Source organism: Artemia franciscana, chromosome 17 (genome assembly GCF_032884065.1).
Source record: "Artemia franciscana chromosome 17, ASM3288406v1, whole genome shotgun sequence".
In the NCBI taxonomy this organism is placed as follows: domain Eukaryota; kingdom Metazoa; phylum Arthropoda; class Branchiopoda; order Anostraca; family Artemiidae; genus Artemia; species Artemia franciscana.
The window spans coordinates 5,834,185-5,848,316 of NC_088879.1; the positions used below are offsets into that span (position 1 = coordinate 5,834,185).

At 35.3% G+C, this 14,132-nt stretch overlaps 1 protein-coding gene across 3 annotated transcripts in view; it reads right to left on the minus strand.

Moving 5' to 3' along the window:
* LOC136037738 (NPC intracellular cholesterol transporter 1-like) overlaps positions 1-14,132 on the minus strand; it is a 160,623-nt gene that overhangs the window by 82,945 nt on the left and 63,546 nt on the right. The window lies entirely within an intron of this gene.

The following is a 14,132-nucleotide window of genomic DNA, read 5'->3' on the forward strand; positions in this document are numbered from 1 at the left end:
ACAGAACATATATACAAACATACAAACAGAACATAAGTAGAACATAAGTATGAACATAAGTATGAACATAACATATAAGTATGAACATAAGTATAAGTATTACTAGGCTATCGTTGGTTGATATGAAAAGAATCCGTTGTTTTTGCTTAAACCGTGGTTTTTGCAAAACCACGACAAAACATATGCATGATCAAAATTCTTAACATCACTGGAAAAACTTAGATTATAAACTTTCAACAACAACAAAATTATATTATTTTGTAATGGTTCTATTTTTAATATTTAACAATGCATAATGATGGAATTGCTTACATTTTTTTCATTTTTTCAGCGCACATTTATCATGCTAACCGTGCATAGCGCAATGGATTGCTAATACAGTACCGTTTGTGTTACTGACCTAACAAACAAACACAAAGAAACAACAGCGAAATTCTTTTCAAGACAGTGGAAATCAATTCAGTGGATATTTCGGCCCCATTTCCAAGGGCCGTCTTCAGCGGAACATATATATATATATATATATATATATATATATATATATATATATATATATATATATATATATATATATATATATATATATATATATATATATATATATATATATATATATATATATATATATATATATATATATATATATATATATATATATATATATATATATATATATATATATATATATATATATATATATATATATATATATATATATATATATATATATATATATATATATATATATATATATATATATATATATATATATATATATATATATATATATATATATATATATATATATATATATATATATATATATATATATATATAAACACATTAAAACGTGAGAATTAAAACTAATAATATTACAAAACATACATTGTTTACACAACATATTACATATTACAAAACATACATACAAAACATACAAACATAATATTACAAAACATATGACAAAACATATGCATGATCAAAATTCTTGTTAGTTTTAGTTTTGCATCTTTTATTTGTTTGAACATTGTTTTCTTATCCATTTGCTTAATCATTGCTTTTCGAATTGATAATAGAGAATAAACGTGAGCATAATTGTTATAAAACCTATTACGGCATACGTCCAATAATTTATTGGTTATAATTCTTTTGGCCATTTTGACTTTTTTTTGTGCTAGAAAAGGTGGGCTGTAGAACTCCCCCCCTTTAAATGGTCTGTAAGAATCGTACCAGAAAAACAGGACAATAAACAACAATAACAACAAGAAAAATAACAACAATATACAACATAACAATAATATAATAACAAGAAATAATATAATAACAAGAATAACAACAATAAACAACAAGAAAAACAACAATAAAATGCAAAACCACGACAAAACATATGCATGATCAACATTCTTGACATCACTGGAAAAACTTAGATTATAAACTTTCAACAACAACAAAATTATATTATTTTGTAATGGTTCTATTTTTAATATTTAACAATGCATAATGATGGAATTGCTTACATTTTTTTCATTTTGTCAGCGCACATTTATCATGCTAACCGTGCATAGCGCAATGGATTACTAATACAGTACCGTTTGTGTTACTGACCTAACAAACAAACACAAAGAAACAACAGCGAAATTCTTTTCAAGACAGTGGAAATCAATTCAGTGGATATTTCGGCCCTATTTCCAAGGGCCGTCTTCAGCACAACACGAGAAAAAAATATATATGGATATAGATATAGATATATATATATATATATATATATATATATATATATATATATATATATATATATATATATATATATATATATATATATATATATAAACGTGAGAATTGAAACTAATAATATTTTTTTTACCTTTTTAAAAACAGCCCTAACATCCTTACTTCAACGAAGTCCTGGTTGAACTTCGTTAAAGTAAGGATGCTAGGGCTGTTTTTAAAAGTTTTTAAAAAAAATTTATTAGTTTTAATTCTCTCATTTTAATGTGAGTTTATATATATTTTTTTTTTATCTCGTGTTGTGCTGATGACGGCCCTTGGCAATAGGAAATATCCACTGAATTGAATTCCACTGTCTTGAAAAGAATTTCTTTATTGTTTCTACTTGGTGTTTGTTATGGAAAGGCAGTATGGTCTTCGTCTCTATTTTTGTTAATGACCTAGCTTGCAGTGACCCTTTTTTAGCGTTATTTTTTTCTTGTTTCATTTTATTCTAAAGCAAATTTAAACGTACAAAGCACAGCCGTAAAATGGGGTTTTCTGCTAGGTAAAAAGGCTACAAAACTGCGAGCGGCCGCTAAGAAGGAAAACAAAACGTGTAAAGCTCTCTACGCGTATTTTGCACATTTTAAAAATGTCGATATGTCGATTGAGGACGACCATTTTTGCTTGGACATGACCAAAATGATGAAAAAAGTGATGATCTAAATGATGATCAAAATGATGAAAACGATGAAAAAAAGTCATGAGCTTGTGCTACAGACTGCAGACGGATAATGGATCAACTGTCGAGAATTAGTTGGATTTCTTGAGCTTGTTTCAGTGAAGTTGTACTGAAGATTTGGGTATGAAAAGATGCTGATTTTTCTATACCAAAGTCGTAGTGCATTCAGAATTTTTTCCTCTAAGTCAGGACGTGGTACCAGATTAATGGTTGACTACTACTAAAGGAAACATACTATTAAAATTAAAGTAGTACCATTAGATTTCTTATTTCATTCTCCCTCTAATGGTCGCAGATATAGCCAACCACTAAATGGTCAACCAACAAATTGATACCCAGAACGTTAATCAAACATTTTATTTGGAGGTATTATGAATAGTGTTCGTACAAAGACCTGATTTGTGGAAGAAAGGAAAGTGACTCTTTCCACCCAAATAATGCACCCACACACACAGCTATCTTTCTTCACCTGTTTGTGGCTAAGAATATGGCTCTGATGACCCAATTACCTCACTCACTACCTGGCTCTGAATTAACTTTTCTCATTTCTACGCATAAAAAGAGGCATGAAAGGACGTTTGTGGCTAAGAATATGGTTCTGATGACCCAATCACCTCACTCACTACTTGGCTCTGTATTATCTTTTGCTCATTTCTACAAATAAAAAGAGGCATCACCTTAATACTCACTGCTCACTAAAGAGGCACTACACCTCAATACGACAATCACCTCACTCACTACCTGGCTCTTTATTACTTTTTGCTCATTTCTACGAATAAAAAGAGGCATCATCTCACTACTCACTACTCACTAAAGAGACACTACATCTAAGACAATCACCTCACTCACTACCTGACTCTGTATTACTTTTGCTCATTTCTACGAATAAAAAGAGGCATGAAAGGACACGAACTTGAAAATATTGTAGAATTAAAAAAAAAGAGAGAGAGGAAGGGCTGTCAGCCATTTTCAGTCTGACCTCAAAAATGTTTCAAAAAGTGTAAGCACCACTAAGACACGTTTATTAGTTGTATATTCGACTATTTCCAAGGGAATGAGACTGTTTTATACAAGTTTTGAAGATATAGCTTTACCAAGACAACCATTTCTTTCGTAAAGAATGTAACTTTATGCCATAACGCTTCGAGAGTGATATGCTTATTTAATTGTAATTATTTTACCCAGAAAATTATTTAGATTTTTTGGAGAAAGCACAGTCAAATCTCAGCGTAAAGAGCAGAAGCTTGAGGAGACAGCACACCTTTCCATATATAGAGGGTAATTTATGTCTGTTTTAATCTTTGGTCATTCTCTGCTTGCAGTTGAAAAAAAAAATCTTCTTTTTATTTTACTTGATAGGAATCGTCTACGCAGTGATTGTCCAACCGTTTTCTTTTTTTTCAAAACAAACAGATTTCCATAGATATTTAATTGATAGACCGTGCATCACTTTAATCCAGCGTGCATCACGTGGATAAAAGGACCAGCCTTTTCCCAGTCGATTAAACAAAGCTCGCTTGCAACATAATGGACTGTTTACTAGGCTACCTCCCAATTTTAAAATAAATGAGAACTTTAAAAGCTGTATTTTTTACTGAAAAGGGCGTAATCAAACGATTATATCCCTGACTAAAATAGACTCATTGAAAAACTTTAAAGGTGAGCAGCAAAAGAGTGAGATCCAATTTTATTCAGAAATTCAAAATTTAATCTATTAGCCTTTGGAGGGGGGATTTGCACCCCAGCTGAAATTCAGCGTCTTCAAAAATCTTGTCAAAATTAATGCAGGCCTACATAACTCAAGTATTCACAGAAACAAATCAGTTTTCTTTAGTACACCTTTGCATGTATGGCGCTATATGGCTCATTTTTCATTTTCTTCAAAATAATTACCACGAATCAATATCAATACATAAATGAATTTCAAAACGAACAGAAATTAAAATTAATAGCCGGAAACAATACACATTTAAAATGTTTTCACTTCTCTTATTTACAGAAATAAAATTATCAAGACTATAATTATTATCATAAATATCAGTATACGTCAATTAAACTGACAACCCACGGTCATTTGCTTTTTTTGTTTGTTTTTTGTTTTTGTTTTTTCAGTAAAGCGCAAATTATGTTCTGGTCTTGAGAAGACATGGGGGCTATCAGTTCTAACCACGTTAATTTTTGCTCGTTTTGAGTTTGACCCGGATATTTATTTTAATTTCTGTTCGTTTTGAGGTTCATTTATTTATTATAGAGATGTGTGGTAGTTTTACGCTTGGAAGATTATTTGACTTTATTTCTGCTCCTTCTTGGCTTAATGGAGCTCTTTACTTTTCTTTGAAAAGCTTGTTTTGTGGAATTTCTTTTTTTTTTATTAATTCACGTTCGTTTTTATGGCACTTGGTATTAACCAAGTGACATATAGCAATCGCCAATTCTGTCGGTCTGTCTGTCTGTCGGTCCCGGTTTTGCTACTTTAGGCACTTCCAAGTAAGCTAGGACGATGAAATTTGGCAAGCGTATCAGGGACCGGACCAGATTAAATTAGAAATAGTCGTTTTCCCGATTTGATCATCTGGGAAGGAGTGGGGGGCCGGTTAATTCGCAAAAAAATAGAAAAAATGAGGTATTTTTAACTTATGAGCGGGTGATTGGATCTTAATGAAATTTGATGTTTGGAATGATACTGTGTCTCAGAGCTCTTATTTTAAATCCCGACCGGATCTGATGACATTGGGGGGAGTTTGAGGGGGGAAACCTAAAGTCCCGGTTTTGCTACTTTAGGCACTTCCAGGTAAGCTAGAACGTTGAAATTTGGCAAGCGTATCAGGGACCAGACCAGATTAAATTAGAAATAGTCGTTTTCTCGATTTGACCATCTGGGGGGGAGTGGGGGGCCAGTTAATTCGGAAAAAATAGAAAAATGAAGTATTTTTCACTGATGAGCAGGTGATTGGATCTTAATGAAATTTGATGTTTGGAATGATATTGTGTCTCAAAGCTCTTATTTTAAAACCCGACCGGATCTGATGACGTTGGGGGGAGTTGGAGGGGGGAACCTAAAATCTTGGAAAACACTTAGAGTGGAGGGATCGGGATGAAACTTGATGGGAAAAATAAGCGCAAGTCCCAGATACATGATTGACATAATCAAAACTGATTCGCTCTCTTTGGGGTAGTTTTGAGTAATTCTTAAAAATTAGAAAAAATGAGGTATTTTCAACTTACGAACGGGTGATCGGATCTCAATGAAATTTGATGTTTAGAAGAATATCGTGTCTTAGAGCTCTTTTAAATCCCGACCGGATCTGGTGACGGGGGCGGGGAGTTGGGAGGGGGAAACCTAAAACTTAGAAAACACTTAGACTGGAGGGATCGGGATGAAACATGGTGGGAAAAATAAACACAAGTCCCAGATAGATGATTGACATAAACGGAACGGATCCGCTCTCTTTGGAGTAGTTGGGGGGGGGGGGGGGGTATTTCTGAAAAATTAAAAAAATAAGCTATTTTTAACTTACGAGTGGGTGATCGGATCTCAATGAAATTTGATATTTAGAAGGATATCGTGGCTCAGAGCTCTTATTTTAAACCCGTCCGGATCTGGTGACATTGGGGGGGGGGAGTTGGGAGGGGGAAACCTAAAACTTGGAAAACACTTAGAGTGGAGGGATCGGAATGAAACTTGGTGGAAAAAAAACACGAGTCCTAGATACATGATTGACATAACCAGAACTGATCCGCTCTCTTTGGGGTAGATGGGGGGGGGGGGTTAATTCTGAAAAATTAGAAAAAATGAGGTGTTTTCAACTTACGAACGGGTGATTGGATCTCCATTAAATTTGATATTTAGAAGGATATCGTGTCTCAAAGCTCTTATTTTAAATCCTGACTGGGTCTGGTGACATTGGGGGAAGTTTGGGGTGGGGTAACCTAAAATGATGGAAAACGCTTAGATTGGAGGGATTGGGATGAAACTTGGTTGGAAAAATAAGCATAAGTCTTGCATACGTGATTTAAATCATTGGAACGGATCCGCTCAATTGGGGGGGTTGGGGGTTGTAATTCTGAAAAATAAGAAAAAATGACGTATTTTTAACTTACGAAGGAGTGATCGGATCTTCATGAAACTTCATATTTAGAAGGACCTCGTAATTTAAATCTCAACCGGATCAAGCGTAATTGGGAGGGGGGGGGGCAGTTGGGGGGACCGGAAATCTTAGAAAATACTTAAAGCGGTGAGATCAGGATGAAACTGGATGGGAAGAATAGAAACCTGTCTAAGATACGTGACTGACATAACTGGACCGGATCTGCTCTCTTTGGTGGAATTGGGGGGGGGGGGTAATTTTGAAAATTGAGGTATTTGTAACTTACGAAAGGGTGACCAGATATTAATGAAATTTGATATTTAGAAGGATCTTGTGCTTTAAAGTTCTAATGTCAATTTCCGACCAGATCCTGTGACATTCGGAGGAGTTGGAGGGAGAAACCGGAATTCTTGGAAAACATGAAAATTGGGGTATTTTTATCTTACGAATAGATGATCGGATCTTAATGAAATTTGATTTTTAGAAGGAATTCAGGTCTCAGAGCTCTTATTTCAAATCCCGACCAGATCTTTTGACATTGGGGGGAGTTGGAGGGGGGAATCTTGGAAAAACACTTGGAATGGTTGAATCGGGATGAAGCTTGGTGGATAGAATAAACATATGTCCTTGATACGTGATTGACAGAATCGTACTGGATTCGCTCTCTTTGGGGGAGTTGGGGGGAGGGGTTCAGTGATTTGGCGAGTTCGGTGCTTCTGGACGTGCTGGGGCGATGAAAATTGGTAGGCATGTCAGGGAGCTGCACAATTTGACTTGATAAAGTCGTTTTCCCAGATTCGACCATCTGGAGGGGGGCAAAAGGGAGAGGAAAAATTAGAAAAATTAGGTATTTATAACTTACGAGTGGGTGATCGGATCTTAATGAATTTTGATATTTAGAATGACTTTGTGACTCAGAGCTCTAATTTTAAATCTTGACTGGCATTAAGCCTCTTATTTTCCTTTTTAAATCAATCTATTGATTCATAGAATTTTGTTAGAGCTCGTACTATATGATCTCTTGGCTCTTAGCTCTTTTCGCCTCGTCACAAGTGCCATATGAGCTCTTAGCTCTTGTTCGTTGACATAGTCTTTTTCATGGAAAAAATAATATTTAACAGCTTTTCAATTTTTCCTACAAGAATCCATAGTATGGGTTGCTATTTATATGTTGGAGAAACTCTTGTAACAATTTTAAATCCTGAAAAAAATAGTATTTTATAATTTAATCGTATAGCTTCTGAAGTTGACCTGAAAAGTAAAACTTAATATAATTCCCGAAAGATTCTATCCAACCTGGATACACTATACTCTTTTTATTTGTTAAAATTGTAAGATCAGAAGTAGTAATAGTAGTATCCCCAAAAGTTTCAACTTAATACCCCCAGTCGTTCTCGATATATTGCTGATGTGTTTTATTCGCAACCATAAACACAATAGCTTTTGGTTTATTTTAAAACAACATTTGTTTTTAAATCATAATGGGCCAATTGCATAATTGTGGGGGGTTGACATGCCTAATATATCTAAAGACATAGTTGCTGGACCATTCTACTATGCTGATCAAAACGGCTGTCTCAAAATTTCGACTGGATTTATGTGGAAAATGAATGGGTTTGAGAGAAGGGCTGCTTGCCCTCCAGTCTCTTTTTACTCTTAAAAAGGGCACCAGAACTTTTCGTTTTGTAGGATTAGCCCCTTGAAACGTTTCAATGATATTTCTAGCTATTATAGAGTGGTGCTGCCTATGATATTGCTTATATGCTCATTTAAAACCTGCACACGGTTATATATAGTGCCTTCTGTTTAGTTCAAAGTCCCAACGACTTACCCTTAAAGATTTAAAGTAATAATAAAAGCTGCTCCTCAGATATTGCTTTGCTACCTTTTTGAAAGTCCACATGCCCATAGTTTGTTTTGATTTAGTTCAACATCCGCCTAAGTATTCCTTAAAAGCTTCACCTTACTACCCTTAGCTTGCACAGTAGCAATAGTTGCAGCATTAGTACCAGTATGCGCATAGCACCTTTGGTTTCTTCAACATCCTCTTCAATACTAGCTGAAAGTTTCAGCTTAATACATACCATCAACTGAAGCATTTCTGATGCGTCTGCTTGACAACCTGTGTGGGCATAGCGTGTTTCAAATAAGTTTCATACAGTTTCTATGTATCCCTAATTTTTCACCTTTATATCCTTAGGTTTAATAGCAGTAGTAGTAGTAGTAGTAGTAACAAAATTAGTTGCAGTAGCCAAAGCTATAAAGGCATTAGTAGTAATAGAAGTAGTAATAATAGTAACAGTAGCAGCAGTAAGAATAGAAGCAGAAGCGTTAGGATGCGATTATTTTCTTTAGGTTAGTTCAACATTCCTCACAACAAGCCCTGTTAGTTTCAATTTCACGCCCCCCACTGTTCCTAAGATATTGCTGTTACACTCTTTTGAAAAATTACATACAGAGGGCGTGTTCTGATTCAGTTCATCTTCCCTCAAAATTTCTTGAAAATTTCACCTTCAAACCCTTATGTATAGTTGTAATAGCAGTAATAGACACAGAAGTAGTATTGATATTACTAGTAATACTATTGAATAGCCGTAGTACTACTAGCAGCAGTAGTATTAACCTATCGCCTTTTGGTCAGTTAAACATCCCTCTCATCAAGTCCTGGAAGTTTCAACTTAATACAATTAGCCATTGCTATGACATTGCTGATATGTCCTTTCGATAACATGTATGTTCATACACTTCTTGAAATTTTCATCTCAATGCTCTTAGCCCTACTAATAGTTGCAACAGAAGTAGTAGTAGTAGTAGCAGAAAATGTAGCAGTAACACTAGTATTAGCAATAGTGTGCACATATTGCCATTTGGTAAGATGATCTTCCCCTTTAAGTATTCTTTGAAAGATCCAACTTAATACCCGAATCGATTTTTGAGATACGCGATTTTGTCAATGTGCCTGTAAATAGCGTCTTTTGACTTAATTCAAATTTCCCCTTAAAGCCGTAAATGGAGTAGTGTGGTAGTAATGCTGATGGCAGTTGTAGTAGTATGCAAGTATTGCCTTTTAAAATCTCACCTGAATAACCTTCGTCTTCTTGGAAAGTAAAGTTCAAACATGCATATATACAAGGTGTTAACACCTTGTATATATGCACCTTGTCAACACCTTGTCAACAAGATGAACGAATTGCTTTACTTACAGCCCTTGTCCTGAGGACTGTAGGGAGTTTGACATTTCCAAAGACATAATTACAGGACCTTTCAGAGGACTTTCAACTTCCAATCAAATGAGCTCCACCCGATCCAAAGTTTATACGGCTGTCCGCTCCATAGAAACCTTATATGCCCCGGGAATAACTTACAATCTTTGCCAATGGGCTCTGGGGGATGGTGTCCACTCTACAGACATTGTTATAAAAATTTTTGGACTATTGGTAACAAAATGACTATCTCACAATTTCAATTGAATGCGTTTTGGGAAAAGAGGATGTCAGGGAGGGGGCTAATTGCTCTCCATCTTGTTTAACTCTTAAAAAAGAACTAGAACTATACATTTTAAATCAAATGAGCCTCTTCTAAAGTTCACACGACCAACCCTGCCATAAAAACCTTCTATGTCCCTAAGGCATAACTTGCGACCCTTACCCCAGACTCTAGGGGATTCTTTCCACCACAAATGCCGTATTATATGATCTTTAATAGTCGAAAGTGATTGGAGGGCAACTAACCCCCCTCCCACGCCCGCCATTTTCCCAAGCACATCCAATCAAAATTTAGAGAGAGCCATTTTGTTCCAAGGAATCGAAAGACCCGGAAATTAGGTCTTTGAGGATGACAACAGCCTCACAGCCCTCAGGACAAGGGTTACAAATTATGTCCTGGGGGCATAAAAGGAATATATAGAAAGAGTAATAGTAAAAACTCCGATATGGGCTCATTTGATTGGAAATCAGATGTCCTAGTGCCCTTTTTAAGATTCAGAGTGATCAGACGGTGGACCCCTCCCTCCCAAAAAAACACACCTCGTATTTTCCCGAAATACATCTGATAGAAATTTGAGATGACCATTTGTTGTCACAGAAACTTCGAAAAGAGATCATTTAATTGGGAATTGAAAGGTGCTAGTACTCTTTTTCTAATGCCTAATCTGAGTGTTCAGACACCTCATATTTTTCCGAAAAGCATCTAATAGAAATTTTGAGATGGCCACTTGTTGTCAAGAGTTGTGAGTTATGCCCAGGGGGGCATATAAGGTATAGATAGAAATAATGATCATATCAACCTTGGAGGGGGTAAATTGGATTGGTAATCAGAAATCCTAGTGCTCTTTTTAAGATTGGGAGAGGTGGGAGGGTGGATACTAAACAAGGGAGGGTGGATACTTCCCACACACCTCGCATTTTCCCGAAATGCATCTTAGAACTTTGAGATGACCATTCGTTGTCGTAGAAACTTCGAAAACAGCTCATTCGATTTGAAATTGAAAGGGTCAGGGCCATTTTTAACAGTCGAAAGTAATTGGAGGGCATCTAAACCCCCTCCCTCGCCCATCGTTTCCCCAGCACATCCAATCAAAATTTTGAGATATCCATTTCGTCAACGTAATTGAAAGGACCAGAAATTATGTCTTTAAGGATGACAACCCCCCCAGAGCCCTCAGGGCAAGGTAGGCTATGCCCTGAAGCATATAAGGTATATATATAGAAAGGGTGATCGTATAAAATTCGGAAGAGGCTCGTTAGATTGGTAATCAGAAATTCTAGTGCCCTTTTTAACATTCAGAGTGATCGCCGGGTGGATAACCCCTAACCCCCAAACCTCGTATTTTCCCATAATGTATCTGATAGAAATTTTGAGATGGCCATTTGTTGTCATAGAAACTTCTAAAATGACTCATTCGATTGGAAATTGAAATGGCTAGTGCCCACTTTATTAGTGAACAGTAATTGAAGGGCAACAAGCCTCCCCCACGCCCATCAATTCCCAAAACACATCTAAACAAAATTTTGATATAGCCATTTTGTTCAGTGGAGTTGAAAGGTTTGGAAATTATGTCTTTGACAACCCCCCATACCTTCTCAAGACTAGAACATAATTTGCACTTTACTAAAAAAAAAAAAAAAAAAAAAATGGCTATGGATTGTCAGTTTAGAATACATATATTGATATGTAGTTATAATAATTTATAATTTATTAATGGTAAAAAAGTTAAAACATTTTAAACGTATTTTGTTTATTTAAATCCAACAATAAATAACCAAGTCAAACTCCAAATGAGCAAAAATTAACCTTAGTAGGGCTGACAACCGCCATGCCTTCTCAAGACCAGAATATAATTTGCACTTTATTGAAAACAAAATACGTTAAAAATGTTTTCACTTTGTTTTTACTTGTTTATAACGTTTTTACTAGATATTTGAAGGGGGAAGAGTTCCCCTTTGCACTCCAATTACAGCATGAGCGTTTGGTGCCCTTTTTAAGAGTAACAAGAGACTGGAGAGCAAGCAGCCCTTCTCTCAAGCCCGTTCATTTTCCAAACGCTTCCAGTCAAAATTTTAAGACAGCCATTTTGTTCAGCATAGTAGAACGGTCCAGCAACTATATCTTTAGGGGTATTAGGCATGTCAACCCCCATAATTATGCAATTGGCCCATTATACTTTGAAATAAATCAAAAGGCATTGTGTTAAATGGTTGCCAACAAGACACTTCAGCAATGCATCCAGAACGACTGGAAGTATTAAGTTGAAACTTCTGGCGGTACTACTATTACTAATTCTGCTCTTACAATTTAAATAAGTAAAAAGAGTGTAAGTGTATCAGGTTGCCAAAGAGCATAGATAGAATCTTATAGGAATGATATTGACTTTTATTTTTCAGGTCAACTTCAGAAGCTGTAAAATTAAAAAAAAAAAAAAAAAAACTGTTTGTATCAGGATTAAAAATTGTTGATAAAGCTTTCTCCAACAGAGAAGCTCATATAAATAGCAACCCATACTATGGATTCTTATAGAAGATTAAATAAAAAAAAAAAGTTTTTTCAACTGAAAGTAAGGAGCGACATTAAAACTTAAAACGAACAGAAATTACTTCGTATATGAAAGGGGCTGCTTCCTCATCAACGCCCCGCTCTTTACGAAAAAGTTTGACTCTTTCTCTCAACTCTTCTTTTTAAAATAGTAAAAACTTTAGCGTGAAGAGTGGGGCGTTGATGAGGAAGCAGCCCCTTTCATATACGAAGTAATTTCTGTTCGTTTTAAGTTTTAATGTCGTCCCTTACTTTCAGTTGAAAAAACTTGTTTTTTTTATTTAATTTCTGAACGTTTTTGAATCAATGCATGTTTTGATTTTGGCTCTCCACAGAGAAATAATTAAAACGAAATTTGCATATTTTTTTTTTGCTAAATGGCTTTCTCATAATTTTGATCGAATGATTTTGAGAAAAAAAGAGCGGGGGAGGAAGCCTAGTTGCCCTCCAATTTTTTGGTTAATAAAAAAGGCAACTAGAACTTTTATTTTTTTACAAATCTTTTTATTAGTAAAAGATATAAGTAACTTATAAACTAGCTTACGTAAAGAATTTTTTATTCTCATGTTTTTGTTACACATATGAGAGGGTTTGCCCCCTCGTCAGTACCTCTCTCTTTACACTAAATCTTAAATTTTGGCCCAATTCATTAAGAATGACCCCTGAATCACAAAAGCCGTAGAATAAATAGTTGACATTACTAAAAATACTTTAGCGTAAAGAGCGAGGTATTAGGAGGAGGTGAGCCCCTCATATGGGTAATAATTTCTGTTCGTTTTAAGTTTTAATGCTGTTCCTTACTTCCAGCTGAAAAAAACTTTTTCATATTTATTTTTTCATTGTTTTTTTTTTTAATAATGCTAGTAAATCCTGCGCTCCCTTCATGGAAATTTTCTTCCCCAATGACAAATTCCTCGATGGAAAGTTCCCCCAGTATATCCCCCTCGTTTCAACCCCTCCCCCCAACCAAAAAATCCTCCTGAAAACACCTGTACACTTCCCAATAACCATTACTATATGCTGGTCAGAGTTTGTAAATTGTAACCCCTCCCACGGGGACTATGGAGGAGTAAGTCGTCCCCAAAGACATAGTTATAAGGATTTTCGACTACGCTGAATAAAATGGCTATCTCAGAATTTTGATCCGTTGACTTTGGGAAAATAATTAGCGTGGGAGGGGGCCTAGGTGCCCTCCAATTTTTTTGGTCACTTAAAAAGGGCACTAGAACTTTTCATTTCCGTTAGAATGAGCCCTCTCGCAACATTCTAGGACAACTGGGTCGATACGATCACCCCTGGGAAAAAGAAAAAAGAAAAAAAAAGAAAAAAAACAAACAAACAAATAAACACGCATCCGTGATCTGCCTTCTGGCAAAAAATACAAAATTCCACATTTTTGTAGATAGGAGCTTCAAACTTCTACAGTAAGGTTCTCTGACACGCTGAATCTGATGGTGTAATTTTCGTTAAGATTCTATGAGTTTTAGGGGGTGTTTCCCCCTATTTTCTAAAATAACACAAATTTTCTCAGGCTCGTAACTTTTGGTGCGTAAGACTAAACTTGA